Genomic DNA, 26,797 nt, shown 5'->3' on the forward strand with positions numbered 1-26,797 from the left:
GTCGTGTCTACTTCACGTGAAAGCTGCTACAAACACCAGCCGACGAAGCAGCAGCGCTTTACCAAATAATATACTACTATAATATAATAATACTGACTAACTATTCATCCATTCACTAATGGGCGACTGAGAAAAGATTGAACAGTGTCAATCAACCCACAAGTCAGGTGACTTATTAAGTCAGGTGACTGAAAACCAGTGACTTATAAGTCATATATGTTTGGTTGTAGATGACTTATAAGCTGTGGGCCCCACGCAGAAAAGGGTGACTTATAAGTTTTAAGCAGGGATAAACCAACTTAAAACTTATAAACAGAGGTGACTTATAAGTAGGTGACTTATTTGGAACCAAACCGACCTTAATCTCCTCTTCGCTCGCAAGTTGCACATGGAGGTGCTCAAATGGCGCACTGAAAAGTTCCGTCTTTTTGTCTCACAGATGCGGGTTAGGTTAGGTACTGCACCGCACTTCAGCAATCTCTCTCGGATTGCCTGCCTGCCTGCCAACAAGATATGCTGCTACTTTCGCAGGCACAATCAAAGATTTCCGGGCCCTGTTTAGATTGAGGTGACATCGTAGCACTTTCGTTTGTATTTGATAATTATTATCTAATCATGACTTAACTAGGCTTAAAAAATTCGTCTCGTAATTTACAATCAAACTATGTAATTAGTTATTTTTTTATCTATATTTAATACTCCATACATGTGTCTAAAGATTTGATGTAACAGAGAGAGTGAAAAAACTTACCATCTAAACCAGGCCCGGTGTACTTCTCGTTCCCCCAAAAGGATTTTGCACATAATTTCTGAGAATTTTCAATCAAAATATCTTTTTTTTTTTTTGCCGAAATCGAATTCTACCCAGTCCAGCAATCCAGATCAGCTGTACTCCGTAGCAGACAATTTCTGAAGCACACACACTGACGGGCCTCCTCCTGTTTCCTGCGAACAGATTCTGCGCTCGCTATGCCTCCTCGCCCTGGCCGCCTCGGCGGTGGTGTCGGGGCGCCACCACGCGCCCTCCCCGGAGCACGGCACCGGGCAGAGCATGTACCTGGCGCCGGCCTGCCGGGCGCACACGGCGTCGCTCGCGGACTTCGGCGGCGTCGGCGACGGCACCACCTCCAACACCGCGGCGTTCCGCTCCGCGGTGGACCACCTGTCGCAGTACTCCGGCGAGGACGGCGGCGGCGCCATGCTGTACGTGCCCCCCGGGTAGTGGCTCACGGGGCCCTTCAACCTCACCAGCCACTTCACCCTCTTCCTCCACAGCGACGCCGTCATCCTCGCCTCCCAGGTCCGATACGAATACTATATTCGGTTTTGATTATGATCATAACTGACCGGATATGACAAAACCGACGTTTCAATATTGGTACATATGGATGGTGCCTGACTAAAACGATTTGGTCATCTAAAATATTGCAATTCTTTTAATCAGTTCATTCAGATATGCTGGGGTGTCCTGGGCACATCATTTGTTAGTTGCACAAAGTTGTCACCAGACAACAAATAATTCTATAAAAAATAATGAGAACATCTTGATTTACTTACTTGTATATACTGTATATACTACTTTCTACGCACTGACTAACAGAGGTTATTCTTGATGCGTAGTATCAGAATTTTTTTTTGATTTAATGATTCAATAGATAATAGTACATGTGTATTCAGATATTTTGTTTTTGAAAAAAGTCAGATCACCCCCTCACCTATAACAAGAAGTCTAGTTACCGCCCTCAACTATAAAATCATCTATTTAACACACTAAAGTTTAACAAACCAGCTAACATACCCTCTGTGGTGGTTTTACAGGCTGTTTTGGGTTACGTGGACAGCCAGCGTGGCTCACCTGGACACGATGGCCCTTGGGCCTCGCCAAATCGCTCTGTCCGTCGCTCTGCACCTCCGCCCCCTCGCTGAACTCCGCCTCGCGTGCGCCCTCGGCGGCCGCACGGCCCGGCCCTCTCAGGTCGCCGCCGGCGTGACGAAGCTGCGCGTGCCCTCCTCCGCCCTCGGACGCCGCGGCGCCGAACTGCACAGGGCTTGCCCATATTGCGCTGCGACGCCGCCCTCCTATGCCCCTCGCTGGCCGCGCGGCCCGGGCCGTCAAGTCGCCGCCGGCCCGCGGCGCTGCTGAGGAGCAGCGCGTGCCCCCCCTCCGCCCATCTCGGCCGCTGCGGCGTGGCCCTGCGTCACCGGAGCCTTCGGAGTTCTCTGCTCCCATGGCGGAATCCTCTGTCACCGGAGCCTTCGGAGTCCTCTGCTGGAAGGGCCTCTTGCCTATGAGCCGGTGAGGATGGGATCAATGAGGATGCAGGCGGGGTTGGATGCTGGAGCTGGTGAGCTGAAGCTACTCAATGAGAGAAGGAGCAGGAACTGAAGGCAAAGAATGTAGAACTACAATAGTTGGCTTGTTGAATGCAGGAACTTCAGTAGCTGATTCTTTGTGTTTGTAGTTGGCCTCCTGTTTGGTGTTCCATGTATCTAAGTTAGTGTGATGGTAGTTTGTTTGCACTAGACAATGGAGTAGCTATGTGCAATCCAGATCGAGTTATCCTGGACATCTTTTGTAAAGTATGAATGTTTGATGAACTTAACAATGTCCCTGCTATTTGTCATTTGCAACTGAATGTATTTGTCCAGTCCACAAAAATTGGTCAATATATGTGTGTGGAATCCAGAGACAACTGCTCATATATTACACAGATTTGATTTCCAAACTGTTGCAAACATGGTATATATTACACAGATTTGAAGCTAGCATTACATCACCAGGTAATTGGGTGAGTTACACACAAGATCACCTAAAGTTCCATGATCATGTGAGCCCCAACACCAGGAAGCATGTGAACCCAAAAGTAGAGACACAAAAGACATGCTACCATTTGCAACTCAGTAGTTGTCCCATGGTCATGTGAGGCTTATATAACTAAGGCCTATTTGCAACTCAGTAGTTGTCCCATGGTCATGTGAGGCTTATATAACAGCTGTAAGTATGTACATCCAAAAGAACCAACAAAAGACAGGCTGACTATGGCTTTCATCAGTATCTTAGTAGTTGTCACCAAACATGAGATGAGCAAGTCGATTGGGCCGTGTGGACCTCTGCCTTGGCTGTCGTGCTGTTGTGGACTGAGTGGGTTGTGTAGCCACTCTTGGTGCCTGACTGTGACTCGCCTGACTGTGAATGGGTTGTGTAGCCACTCTTGGTGCCTGACTGTGACTTGCCTGACTGTGACTGGGTTGTGTAGCCACTCTTGGTGCCTGACTGTGACTCGCCTGACCGTGAGTTGGCGCACTATGAGTTACCTGATGTCCACTTGTTCCGACATCAGCCTACATGTGAATGTTTATAAGTTGATTATCGAGAACATTTTACTTGACAAATGTATAACACAAGTGAATAAGAAAAAAATGTTACCCTTTCAGTTGTTGTTGTCCTCTTCGCTCTTGTACTTCTGTTACCAGCTTGATCATTTGCTACAGCACTAGTTGATGCTGACTCTGTATCCTTCCTCTTCCTAGTTTTAGCTCTCTTGATGTGGGCATTTACCTTGTTACCAGCTTCAGGATTTTTGGGGCACCTTCTTGCATTGTGATATATTTTTTTGCACAGTCTGCAGCTCATCTTGATGCCAACTCTGGTTAGCTTTGTTCCCTTAGGTTGCTCTCCTTCCTCCCTTCTTCTTTGGGTCTTGGGCCTTCCAGGCATCTTCAGAAAAGCTGGGGGATGTGGCCTCATTCATGGAGATAACTGGATAGAACCTTGCGTCCATGATGCTATTATTGAAACTCTCACACATGTTGTTGTCCACTGAGTCACAATTCGAACCAAGTCTGAAAAAAGCCCTACTCCAATGTTCTGGTGACGTGCTTATCATGTCCTTGGCTCCTGCTGGTGTGTCCTGAGCAAGGTAGGCTCGGTTGAGGTTGAACAAAACCCTGCAAGATGACTTAACGCACCTCCACCACTTCTTTTGTAGCTTTTTGTCAGTGTATTTTTTCCTCCAGTTAGCATAAATGTGTCTTGCACACATTCTGTGCTCTACATTAGGTACCAACTCCTTTACTGCCTTCAATAATCCCTGCATATAACATTTAAATAGTGGTTACTAATCAGCTAACTATTTTTTTAGAAACAATAATCAGCTAACAACATTTTTCTTAAAAATAATATTCAGCTCAGAACAATTTTATACCTTTTGCTGGTCAGATATGAACACCTAGCCCTCACCTCCATTGTTGATGTTAAGGTCTTTTTGCAGCAAACCAATAAACCAGTACCAAGTTTCATAATTCTCTATTGGCACTGCTGCCCATGCCACTGGATACATTTGATTGTTGGCATCTCTTCCAATTGCACAGAGTAAGTTACCATTGTTAGCACCTTTGAACCAGCAACCATCCAAGCCAATCACCTTTCTACAGCCTGCCCCAAAACCCTTCTTGCATCCATCAAAACATACATAGAACCTCTCAAACACTTTCTTGTCCTCAACATCTGGATCAAGACAAACAACTATGGTGCTGCCAGGGTTGCTTCTAAGAAGTTCCAATTGGTAATCATACACCCTGCTGTATTCTCCCTTCATAGAATCCAGTGCTTGTTGAAGTACTATTGCTTTGGCTCTCTTACACTTTGAAATAGATACATCAGCAAGGAAGTCCCTTTGGACTGCATTCTTGATCAAACCAACTTTCCAGGTGGGGTTATCCTTGATCTCCTGGTAATAGTGCTTAGCTATTAATGTGGAGGTTACAAGATTGTTATCCCTCCTTGGTGGGCAGCAGTGGACATCATCAAACCTTACGACCTTGCACCATTCAGATCTGCTTGTGATGGACCCATATACCAACCACTTACAACCTGGCCAAGTACAAACTGCTCTGACCCTGTCCTTTTCATCTTTAAAAAATCTGAGGTGTCTATGTGTCTTTAAACCATACTTGACTAGAGCCTTTTTGAACTGCCTAGTGCATCTAAAAACCATGCCAAGAGAGAAGACAGGAATAGGTGCTTTACTGTCATATTTATTTTCCATGCTCTTCCACCTTTCAGTTTCCCCTTCACTATTTTCCTCATATGAGTAATCATCACTAGAATCAAGATAAGGACTACCTGGATCATCCAAGTTAGGAACTTCATCAACCAAATCCTCAGCTCTAATTTTCATAGGTTGACTACCATGAATGCCTAGTTTCTTTGCTCTGATGTTCTTCTTAATCTCCTTTGCATACTCCCTCAATTCAATTGTTTCCTCATCCTCTGCAGAACTATCTTCATCTACAGGTTGCTTATATTCTTCATCTGATGTATCATCAGATAAATTGGCTACTTCTTCACCTTCTCCAATGTTGTCTTCTTGTTGACCCTCATCTTGTGCAATAGAAACCTTTTCCTCTGTTGACTTTGAAGGAGATCTGTAGAATTCCATGAAGGATTTGTAGTCCTTGTCTTCCTGCTCTCGAGTTCCCATTATCCCTGCATCATCTGTGTCATAAATAGCTTGATGGTTTGCCTCTGATTCATCATCTCCTAAATTATCAACACTAGCCCAGATGTCTTCACCATATGCAGTCAGCTCCATAGCAACCTCCTCGACATACATGTCTATAATGCTACCATCTCTATGATAACTAGCCATGATATGACATGAAGCATCATCTACCAGCAAGACGAGCCCATTCCCTAATTCCATTCCAGGCTTCAACCAATACATCCGTATGGTACTTGGTGACCTAAAATGATCTGCTAGGTGCCCCTTGATCTCAAAAAATGATAGCTTGTCCAGTTCAATCCGTGACTCAGCAGTTCCTCCATCCGCATACAACAAAAGCCCATCGACATTGACAAAAGCCCCACCAAAGTGAAATCTAATTGCAATCCAATCCATCCTGAAAGCAAAAAAGAAATCTTTTGAATATTATTTAAAAAAAAAGCATTGAACAATCCTGCTTAAACAGAACCATAATAACCCCTAAACCTAAACCTGCATAAATCAGTTCAATGCAATTGCACAAAAACCTAACACCAAGTAATCCTTAATCCCCAGCGTTACACCAACTAACACTTCTAGAACAGCTAAAACCGCAACTTCATTTAATGGTGCCCTAATGAACAAGAATAGAAAACCCCAGTTTCCCCAAAGTCATCCAAATCCAATCTGCCATCGCGTAAACCAAATCATCAACAGGGCCAACGACTAAGACACACCTGATCGGACTGCAGGAAGCGCGCCGTCACTAGAAGCTTCAGCCGATCATCTGCCCATCCTCCGCGGTGCGCGAGTGAGAGAAGGGGCAGGCGCGGAGAGAGCGAGGAGGAGCGGCAGCGATTCAGTCGAGGGGCTGCACGGGACAGATGGTTCCGTTCCTTTTCTTATGCGTCACAAGCACCTGACAACCAGGCCCAAAGGCCACCGTGTCCGACTGAGCCAGGGTTGTGCACGTAAGCCAAACCACTCTGTAAAACCAGCCCAAGGTGTATTTTAACCGGTTTTTAAAACTTTAAGGTGTCAAACAGATGGTTTTATAGTTCAGGGTGTTAACTAGACACTTTGTCATAGGTGAAGGGGTTATCTAGACTTTTTCCTTTTGTTTTTTCAGTTCTACATGTTGATATAACAAAGCAAGTCTGGTGGTGCAGGACATAAACGAATGGCCGATCATTGATCCCCTGCCTTCCTATGGAAGAGTGAGGGATAAAATTGGAGGATTTGGGCTTGTTTGGCTGATAAGCCATAGCTGAAAGTACGGTTGGCTGGTTTGGTGTGAGAGAAAAATATTGTTCGTTGGCTGATAAGCCATGGCTTATAAGCCAAATACGAACTAGCGAACAGGCTGAAAATTGGAGGAAGATTCGCTAGTCTCATCGGTGGATCAAACCTGGCCGATGTAGTCATTACTGGTGAGTGGTCAGAAAGGTTCAGTGTTCAGACTGAAAGATGATGTTCATATCTTTAGTCTTTTTTTCTTCATAATAAGAAATAAATGTTCAGAGCCTAACTAGAGCAGTGATCAGTTAAACCTGCATATGAAAATGATTTCCTGATCTCGCATGCCAAAAAAATGTTGCCAAAGTTGTCACCAGACGAAAGACAATGACTAAACTAGATCCTGAAAGATGTTCAGTGTTCAGACTGAAAGATGTTCATATTCAGTCTGCCTGAAGAAATATATGTTCAAGATCCTGACCAAAGCACTGGATAACTAATAGCATATACATTGAAATGCTTTCCTGATCCTGCACTAAAAAATCTCTTCTTCTTTCTTTCCCCCATTTGAAGACACAGTCCGTGTACAACATATCTGAATTGGCTGTGACTGATGTTCAACGATGTGATTTCATGGTTCAGGTAACAATGGCACAATCGATGGACAGGGTGCGATGTGGTGGTCAAAATTCCACAAGAACCAGCTCAAGTACACGCGCGGGTACCTGATCGAGTTGATGCACTCGGACACCATCTACATCTCCAACCTGACGCTGCTCAACTCGCCGGCGTGGAACATCCATCCAGTTTATAGCAGGTAGGTGCTTTGCTTGTCTGAAGGTTTTCATCTGTTCTGTCAGGAACTAAACTAAGCTCTGTACATTGCAAGCACCTGAATTCAGCAATGATTTGCACAGCATGCTTAGTTATGTGCTGACATTTATTGGCTTATTGCTCACTCACTCCTATAAACGCAGCAACATCGTGGTGCAAGGAATCACCATCCTGGCGCCGACGAACTCGCCCAACACGGACGGCATCAACCCTGGTATGGTATATGCTTGTGCCTTCATCCAAGGATACAGAAACTGCTGATTCAGTTATCAGAAATTACAGTAGAAAGTAAAACAAAACAGAAATTGGTGATGGCTGTTGCACACACATGGACATGGCCTGACATGGTACGCGCGCATCGATGCAGACTCTTGCTCTCACGTCCGGATCGAGGACTGCTACATCGTGTCTGGCGACGACTGCGTGGCGATCAAGAGCAGGTGGGACGAGTACGGCATCTCGTACGGGATGCCGAGCCAGCACATCGTGAAGGACGTGTTCGTGCGGCGGATGACGCTCACCACCATGAAGTGGGTGTTCTGGATGACGGGTAACTACAAGTCCCACCCGGACGACAAGTACGACCCCAACGCCATCCCCGTCGTGGACAGTATCAGCTACCAGGACGTGGTGACCACGGGCGTGTACAAGGAGGCGGCTCGGCTGGAGGGCATCCAGGGCGCGCCGTTCCGGGGCATCTGCGTCGCCAACGTCACCGCCGAGCTGTCCAAGTCCAGGAAGTACCCCTGGACGTGCGCCGACGTCGAGGGCGTGTCGGTGAACGTCAGCTCGGCACCGTGCGAGCCGCTCCAGGGTGCGCACGACGGCGCCTGCCCGTTCCCGACCGACACGCTGCCCATCGACCAGGTCACCGTGCAGCAGTGCGCCTACGACGTCCCCGGTGGCACCGGCGGCGGCAACTAGCAGCTCAGGTCATCTGCGGCGGATGCAAGAAGCAAGGAGTGGATGTGGATCACCAGCAGCTTAGTACAACTAGTAGTGCTCGCTCACATACACTTGTCGTCCTGATCCAATGGAACGAACTAGTAGTAGTCTGAAGTCTGATGAATGAACACAATAACGAGCGAGCAGGCTGATCCAATGTATCTTCTCATGACCATGCATGAAGATGTGGCTGATGTCCGTGTGAATTTGTGTGAAATCAGCTGGCCTGGAACTGGAAGGTCATTTAGGCCCAGCGGTTGTTGAGTTTGCTGTTGCTTATGCTTATATACAAGCTACATGTCATATATATTATAAAGAAGAAAGGTGGCTTCCAAAGTCCATCTCATGCAACTAAGAGATCGCTTCAAACTGGATAGTACCCATTAGATGGAGTTGGATAATATCTGAGAGTAAACCGGGACAGTGGCCCCTAAATTTGGCATAGGGTGTCATCTAAGTCCTCATCACACTCCTAAAATCCACATCCGTGTTCTTCAACTTAGCTCATGGTACGTCGTATGTCCAAACTGGACCCGTTTGCTGATGGCGTCCACGCTGACACCAGTAGTGCCGGACCAACCCTTAAACTTTGCAGAATGTATCATCCAGGTCCCTAAACTTTCAAATACACATCTGCATACATAGTTTAAAATATATAAAAAAATAACATATATAATAAACATTTCAATAACTAAATATATAATAATAGTAAAACTATAAATAATATTTATCAATAAATAGTTTAAAATATATAAAAATAATTTCACCAATATATGAATAATTAAAGTACATAAAATTAATATGATTAGCCATATTAAAACTAACCTTTATATATCATTAATAATAATATTATCATATAATATTATTAGTCACATAGATTAGTTTTCAATAGTTTAAATGATGCATATTTTTTGTTACATTAAAATTGATATTATTTATATACATTACTAATTAGTCATAGATACAAGTTTTAGGTGACTTTACAGAGCACTTTGTTATTTACATATACGGATAATGTCAGGTATTTGACTTTTTTTTTGCAATACGAACATGAAATTGGATAGAGAAAAATTATAGAAATCGTATACGGATACATCCACTTGGTATCCAGATTAATCAAATATGAATACGAATATCTATATTGACATTAAGACAAATACGGATACCAGACTTGTGAAATAGTGTGGGCCTAGTTCATGTATGCAGTTGTGCATTTTGAAAGTTTAAGGGGGTGTTTGGTTACTACAGGAAAATTTTAGTCCCTGTCCCATCGGATGTTTGACACATATATGAAGTATTAAATATAGACGAAAAAAATAACTAATTGTACAGATTGTGGCTAATTTGCGAGACGGATTTTTTAAGCCTAATTAGTCCATGATTTGACAATGTTGTGCTACAATAAATATGTGCTAATGGCGGATTAATTAGGCTTAATAAATTCGTCTCGTAAATTAGTCTCCATCTGTGTAATTAGTTTTATAATTAACTCATATTTAGTTCTCCTAAATAGCATCCGAACGTCCGATGTGACATGGACTAAAATTTAATCCAGGAAACCAAGCACCCCTAAGACCTAGACGACACGCTCTGCTAAAATTAGGGGTTGGTCTGACATCGCTAGCGCCAGCGTGGACCGTCACGTCAACAAACAGGTCAAGTTTATGCCTGTTTGAACCTGTGCCGTAGCATGTGCCAAGTTGATTTAAGCCTTGTTTAAATTCCAAGTTTTTTCACTCTCTTCATCATATCAATTTTTGGACATATGTATGGAGCATTAAATATAGGTAAAAAAAATAACTAATTACACAATTTGGTTGTAAATCACGAGACGAATCTTTTGAAACTAGTTAGTCTATGATCGGACAAAGTTTGTCAAATACAAACGAAACATGCTACAGTGTTCAGATTGCAAGGGCGCCGGTGCATTTTACTGCCGAACAGGCCTAAAAAAACGAATCTAAATAATGTTAAAAAATTCAAAGAGCATCGGAACTGAACACAACAACCTAAAATTTAATTTCGCATAAATCCCCCTCAGTCCGACTCCGAGCGGCGGTGACGATAGGAAGGACTAAGGAGCCATGGCGGTGGCGGCTTTGCTCAGCACGTCGAGGGCGGCGGAGGGCGGGCAACACGGACCAGACCACTGCGGCGTACATCTGGCCCACCTATGGAGATCGTCGGATGTGCCCTCGCCCCTGCGCGGGGGCATTTTTGGCAGCGTCGGCCGTTCCCAGCGCTGTGCGTCCGGCCATCCCAAAATTAGCGACGGCGGCGTTTGCGGCCCTGCTGGTCTCGCGCTCGCCTGCGACGACACCCTACCCCTAGACCGCCGCGGCAGGGTTTTGGGCCGTGTCAGTGAGGTAGGTTTGCCTCCAATCCAACAAGTAGTATTTCATTCATTGTTTGTTTTCGTGGATCTCGACACGAGACCTCATGTCCTCATCATCTTCTCGAGGCCCAGGGGAAGGGGGTTCGGCGCTATAGCTCCAATCCTTGATCTGGATGTACTGTTGTTTTCCACAAAAGCTTGGGTGGTTATTGAATTTGGTTAGCAAGGGCGTTCTCATCCTTCAAGTAGAGACGGAAGAGTCAGTGTTAACTTTTATGGTATTCTCCGACAAAAAGTGAAAGGTCATTCCAATCAGGGAGAATCTGTGTAGCAAAATGTTTTCGGAAAGAAAAAACGCTTTGATAAATTAGAGAATGCATCAGTCTGTTGGATAAATTTCAAAGTCATCTCATAGCTGCTAGCCTGCTAGATGCATCAAATGTCGATTAGAATGGTTGCTTGGTCAGTTCATCTGATAGCACAGCAGAGTAAAGGCTATTCCTTTATTTATCTAAAAAGTAACATAGGCCCTGTTTGGATCCATGGGTTAGAGCTAGTTTGTGCCAGTTGAAGCTCAACTAGCCCTAAAGTAGCCAAACAGGAGGGCTAGAGTGGGTTATTTGCAACTAGCTCATCCTAAAAAACTATCCCCCCAAAGAGGTGATTATTTGGGCTAGTTGGGGCTATTTGAGGTGGGGTCCACTGTTTTCTCTCTACTTTCACCCGCACCAATGATTTGGAAAGCACATTTATTATCATTTTAACCCTTGTATCCAAACATCTCTTAAACTAGAGTTAGTTCAGGGCTAATCCTAAGCTAGAAACTAACTCTAACCTCTGGCTGTGCTAGAGTATCCAAACAGGGCCACAGTATATGGATCCTGAATCTTTTTTGCTCTATTTACTAAGGGCCACGGCGCACGAAGTACTAGTATTTAGTACTAAGTAATACCATTAAGCCATTGACATGCAGCATAATTCTCTCTCTCGAAATTGTAAGTACTTCTGGTAACAGATCTACTAAAAAGAGCTTTTCCTTATGATGGTCGTCAAAGTTTAAGACTTTTACTGCATACTAGTAGACATGCACGTGCGCCACGCGCGTGTCTGTAAAAAATGAAAATACGTGGAAAACTTTGGGAAATAATAGTGCTCATTTGAGAGAATTCATGTAATAGATGACAATAATTCAAATTCAAATAGAAATAAAATGTGTACTTGCAACAAGAGTTGGCTGCTCAATTCATGTAATGGATGGTAAGAATTTATAGAAATATAGTGGTATTTAGATCAGGATTTGGCTACTAAGCACGAACATCGTCGTATTTATATTCATATGAAAATCCAACCCACGTATTTATATTCATATGAAAATCCAACCCACGTATTTATATTCATATGAAAATCCAACCCACAACTAAAAGGATAACATTCTTTTCACAACAAGATTTCAAATGATTGAATTATCAATTAGTCTGTACTAGCATTGGACTGCAGGTTAGATTTGTTATTTACTCGGTATGCAGTTTTTACTTTATCTATGGAAATTGGTCTTAAAGTGATTATGATTGTATGGGTTGCTTTGAAAGCAGAAGGCTCTCTTTTTCCTTCACTGCACCGTCTTGCGTTTTCAGTTTTTGCTTCATGCTGAAGTGGTGGCTAAAATGAATCCACATATGTATCACCTTATTCTTTTTTTAATGCTGAAGTGGTGGTGATGTTCTCAGCTCTTTTTTTTGTGTCCTTTCTCTTTGGTTTTTCAAACCAACACATGGTTATGTTCTCAGCTCTTATGGATGGCTCTTTTTTTGTTGTTATTGTTTGGGTTGTTTAATCTCCAGAGAGATAGAGAGGATATGGGCAGCTTATTTTGTTGTATTGCTGTTTTTTTGGGCTTGTTTTTAAACCCCCCAAGTTGGCAGCTTGTTTTATTGTATTGTTGTTTCTTTGGGGTTATTCTTTTAAGTTTTTCCTCCCAATTGGAAGCTTGTTGTATTGTATTGTTTTTTCTTGTTTTTTTAATTTATCTTTTCAATTGGAAGCTTTTTGTATTGTATTGTTGTTGTTTTGTTTTTTTTTAAATTTATCTTCCCAATTGGAAGCTTGTTGTATTGTATTGTTGTTTTTTTATTGGGGTTTGCTTTTTAAATTTGACCCCTAGTTCACAACTTGTTTTGTTTTAAGGATGTTTTTATAATTTGGTGCGCAGTTAGCAGTTTTTTTATGTTATTTCCTTTAAGTTTGACCCTTAATTGGTAGGCCTTTTTTTATAATTTGACCTCCAGTTGGTAGTTTTTTGTTTTTGTTTTTGTTGTTGTTGTTTTCTTTTTAAATTTGATCCCTAGTTCATTGCCTGTTTTTTTTATAATTTGGTGCCCAATTAGCAGTTTTTTTGTTGTTTTTTAATTTGATCCCTTTCATAATTTTTTGGAGTTTGACCCTTAATTGGTAGTCATTTTTGTATAACTAGGGATCAATTTTATTTTTATAATGTGGCCTTCAGTTGGATTTTTTTTATTGTTTTTGTTTTTTTAATTTGATCACTGGTCACAGCTTGTTTTGTTTTAGGGTTGTTTTAATAATTTGGTGCCAGTGAGCAGTTTTTTGCTGTTGTTTGTTTAAAGTTTGGCTCTATTGCTGTTGTTATTCTGTAAAAGTAGTAGAGGAAACTAGCAATCCCGTAAGTTTGCTCTTACCTTTCCAGTTTTCGTTTTCATGATGAAAATCCTCGCATAGTCAGATAAGCTTATAAAAAAATGATGGCATGTATAGCTCTTCATGCCATCTTTTGACATTTAGTCCTCTTATTAGGCGCTTCTTGGTCCATCAAGTTCACATATAATTTCTCCTAAACTCTCCCTAGTCAACAAAATCTACTTCTTTATGAGAATTGAGCTTGCCTGCTATGTGCAGGTGGTTTCCTTTTCTAATGACAAGAGCATGCTGTGAAGCTTATGGTAATTTGAAAGCAGCTTTCTTAGTTGCAGTTGTAAGTTTTCAGAAATTCTGTAACTGCCCTTGGAATTTGAAGCTAGTACTTATGCACTAAGGATCCTTCTTAGATATGTTCTATGCCCTTTTAAGGACTGTGTATGCCAAAGCTTAGCAAGCTGAATTTTGCAGGTATTTCTTTTGTTTTGTATGTCTATTACTCTGTACTTCGCTGAAGAGATCCCACTAGAGCCAAAAGATGCGCACGGACTATCAGATTCTACTCCTCTACTGAACGGTTCTAGAGATGATGCCCGTGCATTGAATGAACCAAATAATGAAAGGTTTCCTAATGTCCATGTCGATGGAAACAATGTGTCGGCTGTGTATCAGCGATGAATCTTGTATGTTTTCAGATCTCATTGCAGATCTCTCTGACCTGACATGGTTGGTTGTGAGTTGGTGTGGCCTGATGGTGTGTTTTGCCTGTAATGGTTACCACCTATACCTGAACCTGCACTATGGGCTATGAGATTTGCAATTTTTGGCCTTTCTAAATTTAATTTGTCTTTTACTCCATAGTTTTCAAACGTGTCTTTTACCATCCTGTGTAGCCCAGCCCAGTTATTGTTGATCATCGTGCTTGTTAGACAACAATAAAAAAACAGCACAATACATATTTAGACGGCACAATTGGGCTTCACGAAGCCTGTGGATTCGACCTTTTCGCCTAGGCAACCGGCCCACAAAAGCAACAAAACAGTAAAAATCAAGAAGGCGTCAGATTAAAATCCCACTGAACTCCGGTGAGTCTGAAAGCGCGCCTCGTAGCAAGTCTTTCCTCTGCTCCCTCAGCTTAACTGATACTACTGCTACTACTCTGCCTTTCCTCTGAACTCTGGTGAGTGCTTAACCTGCTTGCTCCGTAGACTACTAGAGCGCTGCTTAACTTAACTGATCCAACCGTAAGCTTCGTACCGTAACCTGCTCTGTTGCCTAGCCGTGAGGCGCCCTAAAATAGAGGCCAGGGACAACCTCCTGGACGCGGAAATTCTGCCCTTAAGAGCAAGTATAATAGCAGGCTATAAGAGCAACTCCAGCAGGGCCCCTACTTGAGCCCCCATAGCTAAATATGGGGTCTCAGGCCAAAAATTCAACTCCAGCAGGGCCCCTACTACGGACCCCAAATTTGTTGGCCCAACAAAATCTAACCTCCAGACCCCATTGTGGTGGAAGAATGGGGGCCGGCCCCAATCTTTCCTCTGCCGCGCGTGCTGCTACGCCTCCGCCGCGCGGATGCTCCCCGCCCGGCACGGTCTCCCTCCCAGCGTGGCGACTCTCCCCTCCACCCCTCCGGCGGATGCGGCGGCGCAGGGACGGCCCAGATCGATGCGGGCACCCTGCTCCGGCGCCGCCATTGCCGCGTGGATGCTGGCGCGCTGCTCCACCGCCACCGCGTGGGGATGCGGGCGCGCTACTCCGCCGCCACCGCGTGGGCGAGGAATCGCTGCTCCGGTGCAGGTGCGACCGCCCATCCCCGCCATCGCTCGGGCACGGCCGTCATCCGCGCCGCTGCACAGGCCCGGTCACTGCTCGCCTTGGTACCGGCTCCATTCTCCCCCGTGGCCGGCGTCTCCTCCCTTGCCTCCCTCCGCCGCGTGCGGAGCGGCCCGACCACGCCTCCCTCCGATGGGCGACTGCATTGCCCCTGCCGCTCATCCATGCCCTATGTGTGTGGAGAGGATGAGGGGAAGAAAGGCATGGCTCAATGACACGCGGGTCCCAATTGTCATTGGCTGCTGATATGGATTTGGGGGGCTTTGTTTTGGGGCTGCTGCTGGAGTAGAAGAGATTTATTGGGCCAATAAAAGTTGGGGTCAGCACCCAAATAAAAAGTAGGGGCTCTGTTTTTGGGGCTAGTGCTGGAGATGCTCTAAGCCGACTAAATGCTGAGGTGGAGAAGAGAGGAGAGGAGAGAGAGGAGAAGCGGGCTGTAAGCTTACAGCCGGCTTAGGCACAAGAATCAAAAAAAAGTCTGTGAGAGAGATAAGTGGACCATGTATTAACTGTAAAGAGTTAACTACTATATGAGTGGGCTAAGAGAAGGCTACAAAGAACTCACATGCCCCTACACATGCGACCGTTGATATTGCATTGAGATCTGTGCCGGTTTTTTAAGACCAACTAGTAGTATATGCATCGTATTTGTGTTTTGAACATTTTTTTGAACCCCGTATTTTGGTCTGGCACATCTGACCACTTTCCCTTTCTCTTTCTGACTCATTCACCTACCGTCCTCGTTTTCTTTTCTCCCGAGCGACGCCGCCGCCTGCCATCTCCGCTGCCGCCGCCAGACCATGACCTAACTCCACCTCGCCGCGCCGCCGCTCCACCTTGCCGCGCCGCCGCGCTACCGCGCTGCCGCTCTCTCTCTCTACCTTTCTCTCTCTACCTCTCTCTCCCTTACTCTCTACCTCTCTCTCTCTCGTCTTTAGGAAACCTAATCTCTTCACGTTTCTCGGTCAACAAGCAAACCGACGGTCGTCAGCAACCAATTTCTCCGGGGCTGGCACTTTTTCAGGTAAACCTTATTGTTCTATTTTTTATATCTGCTGCAATTTTCAGTAGCATTTGTTGTCCATCATCAGCTAGCTTATTTAAGATCCAAATCATGGGTACGATGATTTATTTGGTTTGATGTAGTTCTTATTCCAAATCTCATCTGCTTCTATTGTTATTTGCAGCTAAGTCATGTTGTTTTTTACCAATTTTTCTACAATCTACGCTGATGTATTACAGAGACCACTAATGCATGTAGTTCTACTGGGTGCAAAACGTACCATCTTGCGCGATATGGAAACAACACGCACATCCCTGACGCGTCAATTATTGATAAAAGATGCTCGGCAGTTCTCCGAAGGTATCGTATGAAGGTAGATTGATCAGTGGAGTTACGCGTAATAGGAACCGGATGGTGACACAAGGCGCAAAGACAACGATTTAGATATGTTTGGGCCGTCTGATCGACGTAATATTCTACGTCATGTGTCTTTGTTGTATTGTATGATATTGCGTGTGTTTTGAGGAGGTCTTTGCCCGCCTTATATAGTCTGGGGGTAGGGTTACAAGTCGGTTAGATCTAGTAGATAATCGGAAAGTAATAACAGATTATAGGGACCATGGGATCATACGTATCCTAACAGATCTCGTAGTATCTTTAGGATATCTTCCCGGTGTTTTGCGGGGCGCGCCGAGCAACGCCGTGCTCCGCAAGGCTTCGTCTTTTGGGCTGAGTCGCCCCTGGGGGCGCAGCCCATGTAGTCTACCGTGGGTATCCGGGGTCGTACCCCCACACCGATCATGAACACTTTTATTTTCTAAGCGTCGATCCATATTACGATGATACAATCTCGAGCATGGATAGATCGACAGTTGGCTTGAGATTGTCTAAACTTCCAATATTGCTCACTGCACTCTGGGCAATTGTTTCTAGTAGGTAATTTTTAAACCTTTATTTCAACAATGTCTGAAGAAAGGACAATTGTAATGTGATTTAGCTTGCTTTCTTTCATACCTCTCTTTCTCTTGTTGAAGCTGGTATTCTTTCTCTTCTAGCTAGCGTTGATAATCATTCTCCTTCTGCCGTTGTCATTTGTTCAACAAAATTTGAGATGTGACACACGGCCTTATTGTCCCGTCCCTTGGCATCTCTTCCTGCTCATATCGGTTCTTCTGTTGGTCACGATGCCTTTTAATCTCTCTATATTCATCAGTCGATATTTGCATCTTCGGGTCGATGGTTCCGCCTTCTTTGACCCTAGTTAATGTTAGGACTTTAGTTTTCCTTTTGAGCAATCAGCATCAACCATGGTCTGATCTCTTGGGAAAGGATTATCATCAACTTTCATCTTTCGAGGCGTATCAAATTTGAGCCTTCCTTGCTGAATAGCCTTCTGTATATGTTGTTGGAAAACTCTGTACTCATTAGTAGAATGGAATGTGGCGTTGTGAAATTTACAGAACTTCTTATTCTTCAACGGATTGGGAGGTAACATAACATGATTGTCGGGCAATTTGATCTGTCCCTTTTCAAGCAAGAAATCAAAGAGCTTATCCGATTTTATGACGTAGAAATCATAGCTCTCTTCGACTCCTCTTCCCTAAGGATTTTACACTATTACTGTCTTCTTACCCTAATTCCATTCAGCTGCGACATCCTCTTCTTCTTCATCTCTTCATAGCCGTCATCAACTGAATATGGATTATAGGTTTCAACAATTATGGCACTCTTCTGGAATCGGGTATCTCTGCGCATATTCTGGAATTGGCTGTTGATCGCTGCCACTCGTTGAGTCAACTGACCTAAATTGTCAAACTCTTGCCCAAGCAGCTTCTTTCTCCACGTTGGCAACATTCTTTAAACGACCAAAACAGCTAGCTAATCATCAGTTAGATTCAATGAGAAGCACAAATTTCTGGTCTCTCGGAACCTCTAAAGAAACTCGGTGCCCGATTCATTAGTTCTCTGCCTTATAGTCGTTAAATCGGTAATTTTCTTTTCTCCTGTCCCAGTATAAAATATGTATGAAACTTTTTCTCTAGGTCAGCCCAATTGACGATGGAGTTAACTAGCAGCAATGAAAACCAAGTGAAGGCTGGTCTTGACAGGGACAAAGAAGAAACGAACTCGATGGGCCTCTTCAATAGATGCTTCGCCTAACTATGTAAGATACTGACTGATATGTTCTATTGTGCTTGTGCTATCTTGGCCAGTGAACTTAACAAACTCTGGAAGCCTGTAATTTATAGGAAGAGCGACCAAATCATACTACTCTAGATATCGGCGTTTGTACGAGAGGGTCTGACCATTTGGCTTCAAACCGAACTGATTCTTCATCATCTCGGTCACTCTAAGCAACAACTCATCAATATTTGAATTTGGATTTCTCTGCAATTGCTGACCCATCTGTGGACTAAAATTTTGGGTATCTTGATACCCTGGATTTGGAATCATGTGAAAGGGTATTATAATCTGTGCCATAATGATATCCTTGTGGAATCTCTATCTGCTGGGTCCTTTGCTGGTTTGCTGCTTGAAGTCTCTAGTTATAGATGTTAGGATCTATATCTCTATGAATCCTTTGAACTGATGGCGCTATTTTTTTAGCCAACGACGGTATTTGGCCTGATGTGCCAAAATTAACCATCTGGTTCTAACCTTGCCCCATCGGCTGTTGCACATACTGCACCGCTGATTCAGGATTATTTTGTACTTGATTGGTGGTGGTACCTTGAATTTGCTCAGATGAGCTCCGAATTGCCTGTACATCATCATTATCAGTTAGTGCTGCTTCTTGATGGCTAGTACCGGTTTGATTAGCCCCCTGAGTCGACGGATGTGGAATGTTGTAATAAGCCGGCCCAACCTGATCAATTGGAAATCCATGAAACACTTCGTTCATGGTGTTGTGGAATGTGTTTAAGAAAATTGTATTGTGGTTCAGTGTGGCATCATGAAAAGATTTGTTTACAGCCTCCACGAAGAAACGCATATCCTCAGCTTCGTCTGTATTTGACTGCCCATGCAACAAAACTCTTAGTAGCGGATATTTCTGAATAACTTTATTGTCACGTGTCTTGGTGTAGGACAACAAACACTTGTTCTGAAATTCTTCTATAACTTTGCTGATGACATCTTTATCGTCATCAGGTAGGTCTTCATAAGGCACCATAAGAATATCACTGTTGTTGTAAGTTGCCATGACGATTGCGGGGTCCCACCGGGCGTGCCAGAACGTGTGTCGGCGTAAAAACGTGTCGATGCGCCTGGCACACAGCAAGCCGAAAGGATCTGCTTGATGGAGCAAGGCTGGAGATCCACTTGGCTTCCATGCAGGGTTAGCCGATCCTGTGAATTCCTCCCGAGGCGTGCTAGTCAATTTGACCTACAATTGACAAGGAGAAAAAGTTTATTAGTAATTTAAGGTGGAACATGCCGATTTTGTCCAGACAGTTCCAAGTGTGCTGCCTCGGGAGCAGCCAGACGGGAAATTAGACTAAATAGTCGATACACGTAGAAATCGGCTATTACGGACTGTAAAGCTTGTGGGTGGCGATTGATTTTATCTTGACAAGTACAATGCACACAGATGTAAGTAAAATCATCAGCTAGGTAGATATTACCAGTGTAAAGCATTGAGCCGATGAATCTAATGAAAAATGATATAACATGCGAACAAATCGACTGTCTAGTACAAATGGATCTACAAACGCTCTGAATCTAATCTGTCACCATCAATAGTGAGGTTCGACCGGATCAATGACTGCTATGATGATAATAACAAACTAAAATCGAAGAATCCATAAAACAATCCATACATTGATAGGCTTTCCGAAAGACATGTTATATGTGTGAAAGCTCAAGCGGATCGGCTAAAATAGCCGATTCAGGTGGAAAATGGACTACAACATGTGAACAATCGACTATTTAACATGGACAAATCTATGAACTCATCAGACTTAACCTGCTATCTCTAACAGTGGGGTTCGACCGGATTGATGGCAGCTATCAGGGACCAATACTAGGGTACTGTCGATGTTTCACCACCGGTAACCCGTCATGGGGTACCCGGGACGGTGATTTGTTCGGAGGGGTATCGGCGTTTGCAGGAACTCGATGGTAAATGCAGGGAGACAACGATTTATACTGGTTCGGTACACCGGAAAATCACGGCGCCCTACGTCTAGTGTGGGGTGGATAGTATATTGCGCCCTGCGCTATTTGTTGTGGTTGTGAGTTCTGTCGGTTACGTCTATCGCTGCCGATCTAGGGACCCCTGCCCTCCTTTATATAGTCTAGGAGAGGCGGGAGTCCTAGTCGGTTACAAAGTAGAGATCCTAGTAGGATTATGTGTAACTAGTTCTAGTAGAATTACATGTAGGGAATCCTAGTTGGACTAAGTCTTCTTCTCTCTTCTCCGTAGGAAACCCTATGGGTCCCGTATCGACAAGCCCCCGAGCATCTCATGGATGAGCTTCGGAAGCCTTCTTGTTCTTCTTGGTCTTTGTTGAGTTGTTGTAAATCCGTTCGAGGTTCTTCTTGAAGTGAAACCTTGAGATGGTCTTCCTTGTCTTTTCTTCGGCTGATGTGCACTTTTGGATAAAAGTGCACTCAGTGAGTGTAGCCCCCGAGCCTCTTGCTTGTTGGGACAAGAAGCCAGAGGGTCCCTTTAGTCTTCTTGGTTGCTCCAAGTTCTTTTTCGGTGGGTGCAATTTTTCGTAAAAATTGCACTCACTGAGTGTAGCCCCCGAGCCTCTTGCTTTTGCTTGCAAAAGTTGGAGGGTCCAGATTCTTGTCTTCAAAAAATTTTTGGGGTTATGTATCCCGCAGCCCCCGAGCCTTCTCCGAGTACTTTTCTTTAGAATAGAAATCGGATGAAGGGTCTTGATGTGTTGTCTTTGTTGTAGTCTTGAGTACTTGTATTCTTGGTCTTTCATCCTTGAATTCGAGCCCCCGAGCGTAGTTGAAGCGAATGTCGAGCCCCTGAGCTTAGTGTTTGACTAAGCCGTGATGCTCTTCCGAGTTGTTTTTATTCATCCAGGTCATTTCTAGACTTCTCTGGTTCTTGATGTACCTCTTCCAGGTTGTTTGCACTTCGTTCAGGTTCTTTCTGAACTTGTATGTACCTCATCCGGGTTGTTTTTTATTCATCCGGGTCGTTTCTAGACTTCTCTGGTTCTTGATGTACCTCTTCCAGGTTGTTTGCACTTCGTCCAGGTTCTTTTTGATCTTGTATGTACCTCATCCGGGTTGTTTTTTATTCATCCGGACCGTTTCTAGACTTCTCTGGTTTTTGATGTACCTCTTCCAGGTTGTTTGCACTTCGTCCAGGTTCTTTCTGATCTTGTATGTACCTCATCCGGGTTGTTTTCTTATCAATCCAAGTTCTTTTTTGTCTTGATTTCTGTTCCCAACTTATCTGTGATGTTTTTCTTCAATCCGGGTTCTTTCTGATCTTGTCTTGGTCCTTGCCGCACCTTGTCAGGGTTCTTTTTTTATCAATTCGGGTTCTTTCTGATCTTGTCTTGGTTCTTGCCGTACCTTGTTGGGGTTCTTTTTTTATTAATCTGGGTTCTTTTTGAGCTTGTCTTGGTTCTTGCCGCACCTTATCGGGGTTCTTTTTTTATCAAACCAGGTTGTTTCTGGACTTGTCTAAGTAAAATAGCTCTCAAGAGCGTGTTTTTCCCGATCTCATGGTATAGATGTAGCTCATTTGGTTCGTGGCCGCGTTGTTGATCGCCGCAGCCGAGTTGCTGGGTATTTCGGACGAATAGTTGGATACCACGTCCGAGCAGTTGGTTGTAGACACGTCGAGCATCCGGAATTCGTCACCGACTAGTTTGTTGGTCCTGAGTAGTAGTCGAGGTAGTCATTGAGCATCGCGGCGGAGTCGGCGGGTTGTAGTGGTAGCCGAAATCTGTCGTCGTCGTGGAGTACTCGGAGAGTGTTGCGCTATTATCGGGCTATCGTAGTGGCCTGCTTGCTTCCAGTCGGATGGCTTGCTTGTTGGCCAGCTAGAACAGCTTGTCGACAGGAATGTACGTATCATGTACGAGCCTTGATATGTACGTGCGTGCACATACATAAATAGTGCACAAACGCCTTGGCCTTGCCTGCTTCTTTGGTCGTTCGTCTTGCTTCATGGTCAGTCCTCCGTATCCGAGTTGATCTTGATTTTGTACCGTTCATGCTGAGGTCTTCGTATCCGAGTTCATCTTAACTTTTTGCGTTCGCGCAGACTCGGTGTACTTTTGTCTAGCCTGCAGCTTTGGGTTTTCTTGTGTGCCTTCCTCTTTTTGGCTTGGCTTCCGTATCCGAGTTGTTATGTAGATCGCGTGTTCTTCTTGCTTAAATCGTATCCGAGTACTCGGACTCCTCGGCCGAGTAGTCAGTCTTGGCTTGCTTGTTATCTGTCTTGATGCACGGTTGGACGTCTCGTGTGTTCGAAGTAGTCGGACATTCGAACGGACAGGTTGCTATCTTTGGTCTCGGACGGCTTGCTGCTCGTGGCTTGGTTCTGATTTGGCTTTGATATTTCGGAGTTGTAGATGTGATGACAGCTTGTATATGACTTGACGTGTGCTTGCACCTTGTTGGATCGTTCGTGTCCCATCATGATTTATGTGTCCAGTAAATTGATGGCTTCCTCATTTGCATGCATGCAGATCCGTATGTGCATGTGTATTTAGTGTATATATGCATATATCTTAATCTTTTGCTCGCTATTGCTTTCCGGACGTCATATGTGCATGTCGTGGTTGTACTCTGCCCTGTAAACAACTCTGTGCGTTATCCTGACGAAATCCCTCGATTTGTCGAGTACTTTTCTTTTCTTCCTCTTTTGTGATCCGTCGAGTGCTTTGTCCGCGCTATGACTTGTTGGATGTAGATATTTGTGTTGACAACCTTTCGCCTACGCTATGTAAAATGACTCGGCATAGAATGTTGCCTTGACAAACTTCGGCATCCGAGTGCTTTCTTTGAGTGACGCTTGTGCTTTTCTGAGGAAAAAGTATTCCTATCTGGATGTAGCCCCCGAGCCTCCTGCTTTTCGGAACGATTCGGTCGACTAGTTTTAGGTGTTAGCTTTTAGCTACCCTCATCGGCGGGCTTAAGCGTCTTTTCAGCTATTTTGCTCTCGGCCGGGATGCTCAGGCATGTTTTCAGCCATTTTGCTTTTTGTTTCGGGTGTTAGCTTTTAGCTACCCTCATCGGCGGGCCCAAGCGTCTTTTCAGCTATTTTGCTCTCGGCCGGGATGCTCAGGCATGTTTTCAGCCATTTTGCTTTTTGTTTCGAATGTTAGCTTTTAGCTACTCTCATCGGCGGGCTCAAGCGTCTTTTCAGTTATTTTGCTCTTGGCCGGGATGCTCAGGCATGTTTTCAGCCATTTTGCTTTTTGTTTCGGGTGTTAGCTTTTAGCTACCCTCATCGGCGGGCTCAAGCGTCTTTTCAGCTATTTTGCTCTCGGCCGGGATGCTCAGGCATGTTTTCAGCCATTTTGCTTTTTGTTTTGGGTGTTAGCTTTTAGCTACCCTCATCGGCAAGCTCAAGCGTCTTTTCAGCTATTTTGCTCTCGGCCGGGATGCTCAGACATGTTTTCAACCATTTTGCTTTTTGTTTCGGGTGTTAGCTTTTTGCTACCCTCATTGGCGGGCTCAAGCGTCTTTTCAGCTATTTTGCTCTCGGCCGGGATGCTCAGGCATGTTTTCAGCCATTTTACTTTTTGTTTCGGGTGTTAGCTTTTAGCTACCCTCATCGGCGGGCTCAAGCGTCTTTTCAGCTATTTTGCTCTCGACCGGGATGCTCAGGCATGTTTTCAGCCATTTTGCTTTTTGTTTCGGGTGTTAGCTTTTAGCTACCCTCATCGGCGGGCTCAAGCGTCTTTTCAGTTATTTTGCTCTCGGCCGGGATGCTCAGGCATGTTTTTAGCCATTTTACTTTTTGTTTCGGGTGTTAGCTTTTAGCTACCCTCATCGGCGAGCTCAAGCGTCTTTTCAGCTATTTTGCTCTCGGTCGGGATGCTCAGGCATGTTTTCAGTCATTTTGCTTTTTGTTTCGGGTGTTAGCTTTTAGCTACCCTCATCGGCGGGCTCAAGCGTCTTTTCAGCTATTTTGCTCTCGGCCGGGATGCTCAGGCATGTTTTTAGCCATTTTGCTTTTTGTTTCGGGTGTTAGCTTTTAGCTACCCTCATGGGTCGACAACTTGCTTGATGTAGTCGAACAGCATGATGAAGTCGTCGGATAGCTCGTCCGAGTTGTTTGCTGATGAGTTTAACTAGACGAGTGACTGTCATGTCGAGTACTCGAAACAACTCGGAACGTGTTGCCGGGTTCCCAGAATTTGGTCGCTTGCTCGTGACTTGTCGGCTTGCTGTAGGTGGTCTTCTCTTTATTGACCATGTAGCTTGTATTTCTTGACCTTCTCTCGTATGAGCATGTCGTATGTATAAATCAATGCACAAACACCTTTGGCTTGGCTTGCTTGCTTCCTTTGTTAGCTTCTTGCATGTCCGTGATGTATTCGTATACGAAGTTGTAGCAGTACAATTTGTTTCTGGATCAGAGTCATCGGACGGATCGCTCGCTTCAGGCTTGGACTACTTCCGCGCTTGATGTAGTCGAGTTCTTTTGGTACGACGTCGTAACCTGATATTCCTCTGTTCTGCACTGATTCGGTACTTGTCTTGGATAGAATTGGCTCTGGACTTGTACGAACTTCTGTTGCTTGTTTGAGTAGGAGTAGGACTTGTTTCTGGGTTGGACTTGAATCCACGTGAAGATGAGCTGTATATGTGCATGTCGTATGGATGGTGACGTGTGATGTAATTCCTTTGGTAGAATACTTGCTTGCCGTGTGGTGCTTTCTTGCTTGCATGCTTCCTTCCTTCTCTTGCTCGTGGCTTCAAAGCAATTTGAAACGTATACGTATACGCAGTTGTATACGGTCTTGGACTCTTGGTGGTCGTATCCGAGTGCGGCTCAAAAACTATTTCCATAATTGACGCTTGCTAATCCCTTTTGGTTTGTACGGTGACTTGGTTGACTTTTGCAGGAAATCCTTGTTTCTGCGTGTTGCAAGCTTGCTGTTCGTAGCCTTACAGTGCTTGCGTTCCTTGACAGGTTCCCGTGCAGGTGCCACATCTATCTGTGGTCGTTGAGGCCGAGAACCCTGCATCTGGTGTTGATTGGAGTAGGACCGGTCGACTTTCTTCTTCGAACGATGGTGATGATGAGTGTGGACACGGCGAGTTGTTGACAAGATCGACTAGAGCTGCGGCGAGTTGTCGACGGGAGCCGACGAAAGTCGCGGCATGTCTTGATCTTAAGGTCCACCGAGCTCTCGAACGCAAAGCGCCGAGAGCCCCCTACCTGGCGCGCCAGCTGTCGATGTTTCACCACCGGCAACCCGTCACGGGGTACCCGGGACGGTGATTTGTTCGGAGGGGTATCGGCGTTTGCAGGAACTCGATGGTAAACGCAGGGAGACAACGATTTATACTGGTTCGGTACACCGGAAAATCACGGCGCCCTACGTCCAGTGTGGGGTGGATAGTATATTGCGCCCTGCGCTATTTGTTGTGGTTGTGAGTTCTGTCGGTTACGTCTATCGCTGCCGATCTAGGGACCCCTGCCCTCCTTTATATAGTCTAGGAGAGGCGGGAGTCCTAGTCGGTTACAAAGTAGAGATCCTAGTAGGATTATGTGTAACTAGTTCTAGTAGAATTACATGTAGGGAATCCTAGTTGGACTAAGTCTTCTTCTCTCTTCTCCGTGGGAAACCCCATGGGTCCCGTATCGACAGGTACCCGAAGAGGAGTTAACACCCATCAATGCTAATTCATCAGAGCGATCAAGAACGCGACTACATTTCTTGGTGGGCCCCTCCTCGTCCAGCCACCAAGGCCGCGGGTTCCGCCTCGCCCGGCCCTCGAGGGTCGGCTCGGTCTCGGCTGGTTCTCGAGGGTTGGCTCCGTCCCGTCCGACCCCCAAGGGCTGGCTTCGCCTCGCCCGACGTCTGAGGGCTGGCTCCGCCTCGCCCGACGTCTGGGGGCTGGCCCCGTCTCGCCCGATGTCTGTGGGCTGGCTTCTCCTCGCCCGACGTCTGGGGGCTGACCCCGCCTCGCCCGATGTCTGAGGGCTGGCTCCACCTTGCCCGACCCCCGAGGGCGTCCGGGCGTCTGAGGGCTGGCTCCGCCTCGCCCGACGTCTAAGTGCTGCGCATGACTCCTTTACAACAACGCACGGAGCAGATAAGGTAAGGCGCTCAAAGTCAACCGCAATACCAAGGACCGTACCCTACATCTCTATAGGACAGTACCGTCAGACCATGCCAGAAGGGTGCTTTATGACCTTCCAGGCATATCAGAGCCCAAACAGTATTGTAGGCGCCGACATTTGCCCTACAGTGTTGTGGGCGCCGTCAATTGCCCTCGGGCATGGATCCTTACGGAAGCTAACGACAACCGCTATGG

At 45.1% G+C, this 26,797-nt stretch overlaps 1 long non-coding RNA gene and 1 pseudogene across 1 annotated transcript; both read left to right on the forward strand.

Moving 5' to 3' along the window:
* The first annotated feature begins 921 nt into the window (after window positions 1–921).
* On the forward strand, window positions 922–8,477 carry LOC136529017 (probable polygalacturonase; annotated as a pseudogene).
* Window positions 8,478–10,519: 2,042 nt separating this feature from the next.
* LOC136529324 (uncharacterized) lies at window positions 10,520–14,322 on the forward strand. The gene is made up of 3 exons (XR_010777256.1): window positions 10,520–10,864; window positions 13,747–13,822; window positions 13,957–14,322. It is a non-coding gene; the product is annotated as an uncharacterized lncRNA (long non-coding RNA).
* The last annotated feature ends 12,475 nt before the right edge of the window (window positions 14,323–26,797 follow it).

This window comes from Miscanthus floridulus, chromosome 19 (assembly GCF_019320115.1).
Source record: "Miscanthus floridulus cultivar M001 chromosome 19, ASM1932011v1, whole genome shotgun sequence".
In the NCBI taxonomy this organism is placed as follows: Eukaryota; Viridiplantae; Streptophyta; class Magnoliopsida; order Poales; family Poaceae; genus Miscanthus; species Miscanthus floridulus.